The 14142-nt window shown below is 57.7% G+C and overlaps 1 protein-coding gene across 1 annotated transcript in view; it reads left to right on the top strand.

Annotated features, from left to right (window-relative positions):
• The window catches only part of NTSR1 (neurotensin receptor 1), a 29534-nt gene that overhangs the window by 11284 nt on the left and 4108 nt on the right, over positions 1-14142 (top strand). The window lies entirely within an intron of this gene.

The raw sequence follows: 14142 nt of genomic DNA, 5'->3' as shown, positions 1-14142 counted from the left end.
TTTTGGAGCAAAAATTAATATAAGACCCAGTATGATATGATATGATATTATAAAGACCCGGTATTATAGTGTAGTAAAATAAGACCAGGTCTTATATTAATTTTTGCTCCGAAAGACACATTAGAGCTGATGGTCTGACTAGGTCTTATTTTCGGGGAAACGCGGTCGTTTGTGTCTTCTCTCTTTTTTCTTGATTAGCCTGGCTAGAGGTGTATCGATTTTATTGATCTTTTGAAAGAACCTGCTTTTGGTTTCGTTGATTTTTCTCTTTTGATTTCCTGTTTCCAGTTTCAAGTTAACAAGCCATCCAGGTGGCCATAGATGGGGCAGGATGGGAAACAGCGCGGCTGCTGGCCCGCCCCTCACTGCAGTGACCACACTGTTCCAGAGGGACACGGCCTGGTCCCTGGATGCTCACCCTAGGGGACAAGACGGGGTCGTCCCTTGTTAAACAGGAGGTTGGGACGGTGGCACTTCCTGAGCAGGTGTGATGTGCTGGGCCCATCTGCCTCTGCCCCAGGGGTCCTGACCCAGGGCTGCCCGCAGGGCCTGGTCTTAAGTCCTGTTTCCCACAGGCCGTTTGGAGGACGCCTGGGTGCTGAATGTGGCCTGCCATCCACCAGAGGGAGTGCCCTCGTCACGTACGGACCACCCCCCCTCACCCCACTGCGGGCCTGGGGATTCTCCCAGGTGCCATTGCACCTGGCACCACGGGCTCTGGGGAATCAGGAGCAAGTGGCCGGGCCTGGGGCTGGTGTGTCAGCTGCGTCTTGTGAGCACGCATGGGCAGAGGGACAAGTGCTTCCCGGATCAGACGGCAGCCTGGCACCTTGGCGATCCCTGAGCAGAGACACTAATGAGGCTTGAGGAATAGCAGAGGGAGCCGAACTGCTCAGCCATCGCGGATGTAGGGACACAAGAGCGTCTTTCTCAGAAAGCCTTTTGCACTTTGAGCCGGCATGGGGAGGGGCCTCTTGGTGGCCGGGTCCCTGTGTCACAGGAGGACATGGGCCACGTGGAGTCCACTCCTGATCCAGTTCTGTCCTATGGGGGCACCTGGCCGAGGCCTCGGGGGGAGTCTCCTTGGGACCTGGCGACTGACCCCAGTCTGACCAGAGACTGAACGTGGGCCAGTGCCACGTGACAGGTGGCTGGAGTGGGGCGTCCTGTGGCTGCTTGCACTCATGGGGTCCGAGATGGGCCACACAGGCTAGTGCACATGGGAAGCTCAGCGGTTATGGGGTGGTTCTTGGGGTCTCCTCCCCACCCCACTCCAGCTCATAAAGGTGGCTGGTTAAGTGGCAGAGTGGGGCTGCCATGGGGCCCATCACAGGACGGGTCAGCTGAGGGTCAGCTGGGGGCTGGCCAGGCCATGCAGCTGTGGCAGAAAGTTAGGCGTTTCTCCCTCAGACTGCCCAGCACTCACAGACAGGCCGCCATGGCCACGGGCAGAGGACCCCTGCTGCTCCCCATCGTTCTGGGTGTGGTTTGTGGGTGTGGTGTGTCCTCAGGGAGCCCACAGCCTCATCTCCCTCCCAGGGGACGTCCCAGAGCCAGATAAGGGAGCCCTGGGGCTGTGTCTGAGCCCACTCAGCCACCTGGGGTTAAAACAAGCAGGCCGAGCAAAGGGAAGGTGTGAGTGGCCCACTCCCTCCTCCCCACGTCCACCCTGTGTTCCCTGACCCAGCTCCTCTCCTGCCCTTCCTCAGCCTCTGTCCTGGCCGGTTGAGGTCACAGTAGGGTGGCCCAGGCTGACATCTGGGTGACGGGCCTCTGGCAGCTGGCAGTTTTCAGGTTCCAGAAGGTTCCGTGAGAAGCTACCATGCACATTGGTCAGAACTGTCACATCACTGCCCAGAGGCCTGGCACCCCAGTCGGGCTGTGTGTGTCCTGGGAGCCACAGAAAGAGCCCCAGCTGAGTATCACGCACCATGAATATTCATGTTAGCATTGGACTTGCAAATTCAAGTGATTTAAATGTCGTAAACTCTGCGAAGGACTTTTTCAGGAGATTTGTCAGAGAAAATGAATCTTGATTACCAGTCCTAACACAGAAGCAGCCTCCTCAGTCCTGGCAAGGCCCTCCCGAGGCCCCAAGTCACAGCTCTGGGGGGACAAAAACTAGCACTAAGTGGGGGGGGGGCGTTGATCCCTCCTGAAGCAGTTGAGTGACCTGCACACCTTCCTCCTCTCTGGGCTGTAAGCACTTCCTGGTGCAGGGACCCTGCTGGTGGCCCCCCCACGTGGAGTCAGTCCCACATCTCTTCCAGCTTTCTAGGTCGAGAAGAGAAGTTCCAGAAAGCTCGGCTGCAATTGACTTGCTCAAAGCTGCCCCACCTGACATGCAGGGTGGACAGCCTCAAGGGGCAGGGTGTGCTGGTCTGGCTTCTGGGCACGGAGAGAGACGGCAGGGAGCGGGAGGACGTCACCCACACAAGGAGCCATTACAGTGAGGAGCTGTGCGATTAATATATTAACTCAGTGAAGCGTTGTGACAGCTGACGTGATTGCTCAGCCGCTGACTGTGACCCTCACAGCCCCCCTCTGGGCTCAGGTCCCCATTTATGGATGAGGAGACAAGGCTCTGAGGCTGCGGTTGGAGAGGCCCCTGCTCAGCCTGGGGGCCGTGGGACCCGGTCTGTGGACATCGAGTCTGTACCACCCCCTGCCCAGCCTCCTGTCCTGAGCCTCAGCTCCCTGGGTGACTCTGGTCCATTTTAGACGCTTGGCGGGTGATGGGGGCAAGAGAAGAGGGTGCCTTCCCTGGAGCGCGCGGAGGCCCTCGCACCCATGAAGCCTTCGGTTTACTCTGCTCACTCCCGCTCTGGTGCAGGTGGGTGCTTCACAGGGGCACAGAGAAGCCCAGGTGCAGTTTCTGGAAGGCATGGCCCCAGACGGAGGCTGTCCTGGGGGCCCCTGACGTCCTCACCACGTCCCCAGGGGGCCTTCCTGCCCCACCATTCTTACAGAGGGGCTCCATCTTCAACACAACTATTTTCTTGGGTTGTTTCAATTGAATAAGTCGTCCTTGACCTTGTGCAAATTCTGGGTGTGACCTGGGGGCCGGGAGCTGCCCCTCTCTCCTCTGCTGACCAGAGGTGGGACCAGGGGAGTGCCGGTGCCAATGTGCCCACCTAGTGCCACCCGCGTGGGGCCGTGGGGTGGACGCCACCTGGAAGCCGCCAGGACCACTCTGTCCAGGGCGGTGGCCAGCCTGAATCGTGAGAGGCTTTCGGGTGAAATGCCCGTGATGCCAGAGCGGCCATGTGAAAGGCAGAATGGGCAACATCTCGCTGAAACTTCCATACGGCTTGCATGTTGAAATGACGGTATTTTGAATATAGTGAGTTAAAGAAAATCTATTATTGAAATTATTATCACCGTTTTGGACTTTTGTAATGTAGCTGCTGGAAATCTTTAGATCCCGTGAACGGCTGGCGCGCTATTTCCATTGGGTTGTACTGGCCTGGACTCCGCCTCCAGGGGAAGAGGGTGGGTGCCCGTCTGACCCGTGGAATTCCATGCGTGCTTTGCGCCGTCTCCCAGAGCCTGTCCAGGCTTCGCCGGGTCGGGGCACCCCCATGTTGGGTCAGCCCAGCCTTCCCTTTGCCAGCTGTTGTGGTCTGAATGTCGGTGTCCCCCCAAATGCATATGTTGGAACCTAACCCCCACGTGATGCTGGTAGGAAGTGGGGCCTTTGGGAGGTGACGAGCTTAGGAGGGTGGAGTCCTGGGCCCTCTTTCAATCCTGTGAGGACCCAAGCAGGTGGCCGTGTGAAACGGGAAGAGGCCCCCCAGAATCTGTCCCCACAGGCACGCAGCCTCCAGAGCTGTGAGCATTGGTTTCCTGTTATTTGTAGTCCCCTCCAGCCATGGCACTTTGTTACATCAGCCCGAGGGAACACCGCAGCCATTCCTTCATTTGTTCACTCAGGCAGCATTTGAGTGACAGTGGGGTGCAGGCTCTGTCCCCAGACAGCGAACTGTGAGTGGGGGTGGGGGCAGCAACCAGGAGAACAAACGTACCTGTCCTAAACGGCCATGTGCCAACTGAAGGAAAAGTGGGGGCCCTGCTCCACCCTCTCCCTGGCGCTCAGCTGACACCTGGCCCGCTGGGCCCACACCTGGCCTGCTGGGCCCAGGCAGAGGGCAGCACTGGACACTCAGGGGGGCCGCATGCCTGCCTCATCTGCACCAGAGAGGTCAGCCAGTCCCCACGCAGTCCGTGTCCACCTATCCACCTGGTGCTCCCAACAGGCCCAGCTCCCCGGCCAGCCCCAGGCAGTTTTCAAATTGCCATAATTGCAGCAGACGGAAGAGGTGGGGCCCTGGCAGGGAGGGAATGAGTGCCTCATTTGCTTCCCTCAAAGGCGAGTGGCAGTTCAGCTAGATTACCGCTGTCATCAACAAAACCTCCACAAAACCCCAACGTTCTAGGCTTGAAGCACTCCGCGTCTAACAAACGAACCAATTATGTCTTTGTGACAAACTATTATTATGAGGGAGCTTAAATCCCTTCCGTGGGTGGGGGAATGGTGCAGACAATGTAGCCTGGGACAGGCGAAATGCCTGGCCTCGGGAAGCGGCCTCCACGCGCCATGGGGACATGGGGACGAGGCAACCCGCTCCCTCAGGCACAGTAGGGACAGAGTCCCAGAGAGCAGTGTCTAGGCTCTCGGCCTCATGTGGAAAGGTGCTGGCTCGGTTACTAGATGGCCGTCAGCTGTGACCAGTTAGCCATTAGCCACTAACATAACTGCTGTGGCTACGCTAGGGGCTGGGTTGGTGGGTTGGCAGAGAAGCAGATTGCGGCTAGCAAGTGCAGTTCGCAGGAGGATTATATTGCGGATCGTGTGGATCCTACTTCCTGTGTCTCACCTGGCCACCAGTGAGACTGGGGTGCAGGAAGACCCCTTGTTGGGATACTGGCGGATGTTTGCTTTTGTGTCTCCACCAGCTGCCGTCGAGAATGTAGCAGTATGACTCCCCTATCCATAGCTCTGTGGGTGTTCCTTTTTGGCTTCACCAGATCCTGCGTTCTTGTGCGAGGAGTGGGAGCTAGTTCCTGCATGACAGTGCACAGCCACTGGGAGCCACCTCTGTCCCTTGGCAGCTCTGACAACTCCAGACTGGGGCTCACAAACACTAGACAGGCCTTTCTCAGTTCCAGAGGCCGGACGGCCAAGAGCAGGGTACCAGCAGCTCCCTGGTCACTGCAGGCGTCTTCTCAGGTGGGCAATGGCGCAGGGCGCTCTCTGGGGTCTCTGTTAGGAGGACACTGATCCCATCAAGGGGGTCCATCCTCGTGACCTAATCACCTCCCAGAGGCCCTGCCTCCTGACGCTGTCACACGGGGAGTTAGGATTCAGCATAGAAATTCTGGGACCCAGACATTCAGTCCATAGCAGAATCACTCCCCTCCGTCTCATGTGAGGAGTGGCTGCCTCCTAAGGTAACACAGAAAATAAGCAGGTGAGAGAGAGCGTCCAGGGACATTGGCTGTTTTTCTCTGTCTCAGCCTGAGAGGGAGGGTGCAGCCCCCACCTGGAGACCAAGGCCTAGAGCAGCTTCAAGGGGCCGTTTCAAAGTCAGCAGACAAAGCCAGGTCACCATGAGTGGGGACAGTGGGTGGGCACAGCGGGAGGCCGCCCTCAGTGAGCCTGGGTGATGCAGCCAGGCTGCTCGCTCCTGCAACAGAGCTTCCAGGGGCTGCAGGGAGCCCTGGGCAACATGTGACAGCAACAGAGGACAAATGGGCCTCTGTGTGGCCTCAGCCTGTCAGGCGTGCAGCGCCCACCTCCATGGCAAATGGAGGCAGTGGGTTCTCGTGCTGTCCCCCCACGACGCCCACATCTGTGCGGAGAGATGGCACTTGTCCAGACGTGGCAGGGAGGACGCCCGCGCTGCAGTGCGCTCCAAAAGTCCAGGGAAGTGCAATGTGTCACTTTCCATTAACGCTGTGCCCTTAACCGTGAGTGCTTATGGGGGTGGGGGTGCCAGCTGGGGCAGCTCAGAGGAAATTGTGGAAATTAGGGTGCAGGTGCCTCCAAGGAGATGGACATGGACCATAGGGGAAAGCGTCTCTGCTCAGGACGTTTCCATGGGAAAGAGACCCACATTGTCGGAGGAAAGAGATAAGGAGGGACCTCAGACCTGGGGGGTCATTAGCTCATAAGCAGCAAAGACTCCTGTTGGAGGTTTATCTTAACAGGAGTTGGCGTCTCGGTGATGGGCTCACAGGGCACCAACCACCATGCACGGCTCCGGGGCCCTGCGAGCCTGGGAGCCAGCTGGGGTCGTCCTCGGGCGTCACTCTCGCCGCACGTCCACCGACCCCAGCTCTGCCCCAGCCCCCCACTCCCTCCTGACCCTCCACTGTGCCCACTCTGCCCGGCCCGTGGGCACCACCCTGATGCAGGCTGCCATCCCCTGCTTCACCCCGTCCTCCTGCTTCCACCACCTGGCCCTGCCTGGCCGGCCCCCACTCCTGAGGTGTCATGTGCTCCCCTCCTGTCTCCAGCCCATGGGGGCCTCTTCTACCTCGGCTCTCTGCCCAGAGGTCCGTCCTACAGAAGATGGCTCCTTGTCCCCACAGCCTGCGTCTCCTGCCCACCTCTGGATCGTACGTGTTTACGTGTCCTCCACACTCAGCTTGGTCTACGTGCGGAGGCCTCACATACAGCAGGTGCTCAATAAAGGCTTGTGAAGTTTCGACAAGGGGAGCCTGGGTGCATGGTGCATTCCGAGAATGGAGGATGGGCCCGCAGGCCCAGGACAGGTGGGAAGACAGAAGAGAGGCTGCAGCCAGTAAGAGCTGGGAACTTTCCAAGAAGAGATGCACAGTCTTCCTGCTCAATCCTGTGGCTCCCAGGCTGGGAAGAAGCCAGCTGCCCCTGGGCCATCTCCAGGGCCTGAATCCTGGGGACGGGGGTCGGGGTGGGAGGGGACGACAGCCTGGTTCCCTGAGTTCTAAGGGAACTAAGGGAACAAGAGCTAAGACGCGTTAGTGAGGCTCAGTGACTGGAGAAACGTCAAACATTTTGGCAGTCTCTGGGAGCCATCTCGAGAGGGCAGGCTCCCCTCAAAGCCAGTCAGCCCACTACTGGCTCCCACAGGCTCCAAATGTCAGCATTGCCAGGCACCCAGGCCCACACGGCCTGAGTCTGCCCAGGGTCCTGTGGCAAGAGGGGCAAAAACCAGAGCCAGGAGCACGTCCAGCCTGGTCCTCGTGCACAGAGGCTGCCTGCCTCCCGAGGGGCAGGGTCTTCAAGGTGGACCAGCTCACCCTTTACAGGCAGGAAACAGGCCCAGTGTGAGAAAGTGACGTGCTCTGGTCGCTTGGCAAGACCCAAATGCTGGCCTGCTTTGTCCTTCACTCCAGGTCTAGAAATCCAGGCCCTTCACCCACAGTGACTCGTCTGCCCCATGCATGTGTGTGCGTGGGCAACAGCGGCCTGCAGTCCACTGGGTCCATCGCAAAGAGGCGTCCTGTAAAGGAGAAAAGCCACGTGGAACCGGCCCCTCGGGAAGGAGAGAAGATTGATATGGTGGGGGGTGGGGGGACGTGTTTTGGGACAATGCCAGTCCCTCTTGCTTTGTTGATTGACTTTGTCCTAAGAGAGAACTGCCAGCCAGGCTCACATGCACAGTGGGAGCTGAGTCGGGGGAGGGGGGACACAGGGCACTGCATCGTTCCTATGGCTGAGCTTGCTTCTAATCACAGCCGTTGTGGGGAGGAAGTCCCAGGAGGGGACCTCGTTAAAGGAGCACAAAATGTCACTTCCTGGGGGTTAAGCCCAGAGCACAAGGTCCCCTCCAAGCCCAGGGGCTGGTCAGGTTAGGAAGAAACAGCCAAATGCTGGCTGAGCTGGGATGTGAGCCTCCATTGGGGCCCTGGGGGGCGTGGGGCTGCTCCCAGCCCTCCTCCCTCACGTCAGCCTCTGGGCTCTGGATCCATCATAATCAGGTTTCACCAAAAGCGGGGACAGAGCGCTAATTCTATTGAAGGGAGCCGAGACGCGGGCTGCAGAGCCAGACGTCCACGTCCCGGGAGCACGGGGACCAGCTCTGCCAGCGGATGGTAATTCGCCATAGGGAAGGAGCAGGACATTTGCTAAACTGCCCATGCAATTACATGGCAGGAAAACACTGAAATTGTGGGGCTGGAAATTCAGCTGCCAGCGATGGTGGGAACATGGAGGACACACACAGCAGCCTGCCAGGCCTAAGGAGAACCTGTGCCCAGGCCGAGCGTGGCTTTGGCTGCAGCTGGGAGCAGGGCTCTTTTCCAAACACGCTTTCTGAAACAGCATCAGTGCCTGCTTGGAACTCTCACCCACCAGCACAGTGTGTCCCAGACTTGCAAGAGTTCACCGTCCCACAGCTGAGGGATTTGCACAACTCCCCAGAAATCTGCTCCCAGCACCTGCGTGGCCCCTAAAGGTCCTGATCAGGACCAGGTCCTCAAGTTTTCCTGGCGTGGAGCAGAGAACGTTCTTTCATGGCTTGACTGCTCTCAAGGGCACATGTGAAGCCTCCGGAACACTCTGTGCTGAGTGAGTTGGCACCACTTTTAATCCCTCGGAGTCAAATTTGTGCCCTGCACCTTAGAAAAACGCAAACAAAAGGCTTAGCGAACGCGATCGAGTCGGCTCATTTGCGTAGTGGGGTGAGTAGCAGCCAGTTCTCACACACTGGGAGCCACCTGCGAGACAGACTTTGTCACGAGCAAGAAATGAGCACTGTCACAGTGTGAGGTGTGAGTGGGACCAGAGTTGGGACATCTCATGTGGGCTTGGGTCTCTGTAAGTTAGGTGACCACTAAGGCGTCTTCCTGCCCAAATCCTGTCGGGCACAGAGGTGGGGGCCGTGCCCCGGGGTCAGACCTCCACCCACATGCTCTCTGCTCTGCCACCTGTCCTTGTCAAGGGTTTTTAAAGCCCCGTTGGTTTCTACTTAGCATACGTCCCACTGATTTGAACATTCTCGTGGGCTTTTTAGCCAACAGATACTTGAAAACAGGCCTCAGCCCACACTCTGGCTGCCTGCTGCACGCTGCCGACGGTTTCGACGCAGTTTTGAGATGTGCAGCATGACCGAAAAGGAGCTCACCACCCGGCTGCTGAGCCTGGAGCAGCTAGCAAGACCCCCACCCAAACTCATGGTCAAGGCCAGGCCCCAGGGCCTGTCCTGTGTGCTGCCAAGGGGCGGGGTCCCCTCCAGCCCCTCCACAAGGATACTTCCCCCGGCTCAGGTGGAGGAGGCAGGCATGTTGGGAAGGCCATTTCCCTAATCTGATTGAGGGTCTCCCAGCAGCCTGGCTGGTGCCAGCCCTGCAGCACAGCCCGGAGTAGACAGGATGTGGCTCCAGAGGGGCTTCTGTTCCTCCAAGTGCACTCTGACTGTGGCCTCTGTGGCTCCAGGCCCCAGAAGGGAAAGGCTCCCTCATACAGGGCCTGGGTGGTGGTGGGGGGGTGGCTCCTGCACATGTTACAGGCTGTCCACCTGACCCTCATCAGAGGACAGGAAAAGTCTAGGGACGGGGTGGAGAGTTCCTGATGGCCCCTGCCCCTGAATGGCTTGGGGGGGCCCACCCCAGGTCCCTGCCCTCCTCAGGTTTGTCCTACCAGGTCCTTCCTCACTCGAGACCCACCCCACCAAGGCGCCCAGTCAGCTTCACTGGTCACTGTCCGTGGTGCTGAACCCCAAGACTGGTGGGGTCTGAGTACTCTACTGAGTTTCCTGAGACTGGTTCAGCCTCCCCCAGAGATCCAAACCAGAGGAACAGGGGTGCCAGGGCAGAACGGAGGAGAGAACAAAGCAAGGAGATAGACAGAGGTTCAGCCCTGAGAGGCCACCGAGGAGCCGTGGCTTCTGAACTAGAAGTTATTCTCAAAAATCGGCAGTTGCCCCCAAAAAGTGTTCCCTCTGGGAAGCTAGCGGTGGGCACGAGCCCCGAGAAGCTTTGCGGATGATGACAAGGTCCTTGCCCTTGTCTGGCTCTCGCCTGTGCTCTGTGCACACTCCTTTGTTCTTCTGCTTTCTGCCAGTAGACCGGCCCTGTGACATTTGAAATGAGCGCTCCGCTGTGGGTCAGACTGGGCCTGAGCTCCTGGCTGGGTCTGTGAGTTTTCTTATATGAAGTGAGGACGCCAACAGCTTCTACCTCGTAGAGTAAACGTGTGTATTCAATGAAGTGACACGCATGGCGTCTGGCTCACGGAAAGCACTCTGTTAACAGCTAGAGGCTGTGCACCAACTAGAAAGTGGGAGTTAGAGGCACTCAACTGTCCTTTTTTATAATTGAGCCAAAATCTGTGTATTAGAGCTGCCTGGTAGTGGGCCGGACTGTTGGTAAGGGCTGAGACCTGTGGCCAGGTGCAGCCCAGCTCAGCCCTGACCTGCACACCATCCATCGAGCGAGCACCCCCCCTCCGTGGTGGCCTTTCAGGCACTAAAGAAGCCCCACATGTCCCCTCCAGGTCACATACCTCGTCCTGTCTCCTGGTCCTCCGTGTGCAGCTCAGCAACACTGGCAGTTCTGGGGAGGTGTGCAGGTCCCCTCCGAGCCACACACTGGACTTCTCAGACATTCGGGTCTGTGGTCAGAGCTCACCCACAGAGCAGCATGCTGCTCAGAGCTGGTCTGTCCTGTTGTCCACACATTTGTCCACTGTGGACTGTGTGTGTTCTGCTGGGTGGCAGACCTGTGAATTCTGGGTCCCAGCAGCATCTAGTGCTGGTCATCTGCTGGGGGAATCCCTTGCCAGGCCAGCTGAGGGGCTCCCAGCAGTCGCTACACGGGAGGGTTTGTACCGGAAGCTGTTTATCTCAGATGCTGTTTTACGAAGCCACTGGGTTTTACAAACACCCTGAGTGGTATTTTGTACCTTCTCACTCACCGCGGGCGGGTTGTGGAGCTGGGAAGTTATGGGAGTCCGGGGGGTGTCTCTTTACCTAAACACAACGGGATTAATTAGAGAAGAATGGCCCGGGCACAAAACCAGCGATTGTTCTTCAGAAGAAAGGTAGAACGGGGCAGCAATCCCCTGGCTGGCTGGAGGCCCAGGGGCGCGGCCAGGCTGTGTCCCGAGGTCAGCCCGTCACCTGCCAGGCCCACCACACCTGTTTGCAGGCGTGGCGTAGTGTCCGGGCTCAGCCCTCCCTTTCAGGCAGAGCTGCTGCCCATCCAGCTGCCTCTAAACACTGTCTTATTATTTAATCATTTCATTTCGTCTTCTTCACAAGAGACCTGGGGGCGGGCGGGCGTGGTCATAGGGACATTTGGAGGGCAAGACAGGAATTTCTCCCAGGGCTGAAAGAATTTATTTTCCATCACTACATTTTATAGCAAAATTTTACAGCAATACCTGAACTACGTGTTTTTTTTTAAATCCCAACAGTGTAATACATACACTGAAAAGTCAAACTTCCGTGATTTCTTCTAGTAGTCTTTTCTTTTTCTTTTTTTAACTTATTTATTTTAAGTGTGTTTTTCCAGGACCCATCAGCTCCAAGTCAAGTAGTAGCTGTCTCAGTCTAGTTGTGGAGGGCGCAGCTCACAGCGGCCCATGTGGGGATCTAACCGGCGACCCTGCTGTTACGAGCATCGCGCTCTAACCACTAAGCGAACCGGTCATCCTCTTCTAGTCGCCTTATGGCTTTTGTTTCTATGTTTTCATCTTTGTTCTATCTGAATATTTTTGGTGTGAGATCTCTGTGAGTTAGGGTACAAGTTCCAGGAATTAATTCAGGTTGTCGTAAGGAGAAAAAAGGAATATTTATTTTGCTCAAGAAAAACTAAGGTCAGGAGTGGTAGCTGCAGGCATAACTAGATCCAGGAGCCAAAACAATGTCATGGTACATTGGACGAACGCGATTGGTGCAGGATGACATGTGGGGCCTACGTTTGTCCAATGAGGGCCCACCCGGACCTTTTCAAATGTGCTGATTGGCCAGGTCTGGAGAGGAGATGGGTGGAGAGGTGGGCGGTTCCCAGGAGGCACAGGGGAGGTCTCTGGATGCTGGACAGCAGAGACAGAGGGTTGAGGGTCACCACCTTCTCCCCTGGTTTAGGTGCCATCTTTACCACTTATAAAGGCATTTCTGGACTCTCTCCCATCAAACTGCTCTCATTAAAGTCTCTCTTCAGGCACTCCAGTAGCTGCTAAGGCTGATGTCTCCTTGTCCCCATACTGGCCTGTCACTCTGCCTTTCCAGAACTTCCCTGGCTATTCCTGGATTAGTGTTTTTCCATTTGAATTTTAGAATCAGTCGGTCTATTCCCGAGTCGCTCCATGTTTTATTGGGACAAACGCATAGACCAGGCACAGCCTCTCCGAGTCTGGGCTCTCTGTCTCGGGGGCGCTGGCTTCCTCTCCACCAAGCCTCTTCCCTCCTGGGGTCACATTAGCAGGACTTCCCAGAAATGTTGCACATGGCTCATCGGATGTATTCCTTTTTGCTTGTTGCCAGCATGGAGGATGGGCTGCTTCCCTGTTCCTAGAGTCAGGGGGTAGAGTACAGGAAAAGGGGTGCAGGCTGAGCTGTGAGCCTTGTCAAGAGAAGGTGACCCCGAGAGTCAGCCGGGCACCCCCAGGACCCACCCAATCCAGGCTGTGTCTCGGTCTCCAGGCTGGGGGGCTGGGGGGAGTCGGGGGGAGGCACCTCCCCCTCTGGAAGCCAGCACTGGCCGGAGCCTTGTCTCTAGGCCCAGGGTTCCAGTGTCTGGGCAGGCAGGCCTGCAGGGCTGGGGCCCCCTCTGCCTGCACCCAGGACCTCAGGATCAAGGATCTGGATTTTTTCTAGCTGGGGGAGCCACTGGGGTCCTTGGGCAGACCTCACAGCCCCGCAGGCCGGGCTCTGGCCCATGGCTTGCGGCCCCTGCCCGGCCCCCAGAAGTAGCTATTTTTGCTGCCTGCACTCAGCGAGGTGTGGTATTTTAAATGTTTTGACATTTAAAATCTGTGTTGGATACATTCGTTCTGTTTAAATAATACCTGGTTGTGGTGACTCACAGGGAATCAGTTTGTGTTCTGGGTCCAGGCCCGGTGTCCCCCGGCGCCCCCACCCAGCCCCCAGTCTGGCGGGAGCCCCAGGAACCTTCCCAGGCCTGCCCCTCAGCCACACCAGCACCTCACTGTCCTGCGGAAGGGGGACTCCGATGGAAGCAAAGAAGGGGGACGGCCCCCAGCCTCTGGACCTGTACCCTAGCCTGGCAGGCGCAGGATATAGGGTGCCTGGCAGGGGTGGCTCCCAGGAACCACGAGGGTGGGCAATGAGAGATGGGCCCTGGGGCCAGCCAGCGAGCAAAAGCCCATCCTCCCAAGGGACTGGGTGGCCCTCTCTGGTGTTTCTCCTCTAGTTTATCAGAACCTTGTTCTAATGGAGCTAGAGACGAGCTGAAGCCGTGCCTCCTGGAAGGACTCGAGTCCTCCCGAGTGGGGCCGGGTGCACCATGGCAGTGGGCAGGACACACGCTCCACTGGGAACAGGCCCTGGAGTGACCCCACCGTTCCAGAAGCTTTGGCACTGCTGGGTGGCTGTCTGGTGTCGGTGGCCACTGCCCGCATTCACAGCACAGAGCTATGGTTGTCCTCACCTGGTGACAGCGTCACGGCCACGGCCTCAACACAGGACCCTCGGCTTTGCTCTCGGGGCTGTGGGAAAATCCGGAAGAGGAGGCAGCAGGAGGGGTGGCCTGGAGCCCGGGAGACCCCAAGTGCAGACACCCTGGGACGGCCCAGGCTGTAGGCAGTGCAGACAATCTCTCCAGGTGCGACCAAAAGCTGCCCCGAATCTGAAGTTCAAAATGAGCATTAAGAGCAGCTGAGCGGGGACCAGGCGGACCAGCGGCCCCATCCCCATCCCTGGGGCGAGAGCTGCAGGTGCTGACAAGCGAGGGCGCCAGCACACGCCTTGATGAGGAGAGCGGTTAAGAAAGAATGAACAATCACTGTGTCTGTGACCCACTCAAGGTGGTTGTTCCACAGCCCAAGACGTGATGCTGGTCGTACGAGCAGCCACGTGGGAGTTGGATCAGGGCCACGTGCAACCTGGCTGGTTCCCGCGGGCCCATGTCTGCTCACCACTCAGCCATCCACCGACGCAGTTCTGTTCCCGTCATGAGCCGTGCCGTCCCCAG

Source organism: Rhinolophus ferrumequinum, chromosome 23 (assembly GCF_004115265.2).
Source record: "Rhinolophus ferrumequinum isolate MPI-CBG mRhiFer1 chromosome 23, mRhiFer1_v1.p, whole genome shotgun sequence".
In the NCBI taxonomy this organism is placed as follows: Eukaryota; Metazoa; Chordata; class Mammalia; order Chiroptera; family Rhinolophidae; genus Rhinolophus; species Rhinolophus ferrumequinum.
This window is presented reverse-complemented; position numbering and strand designations above follow the sequence as displayed.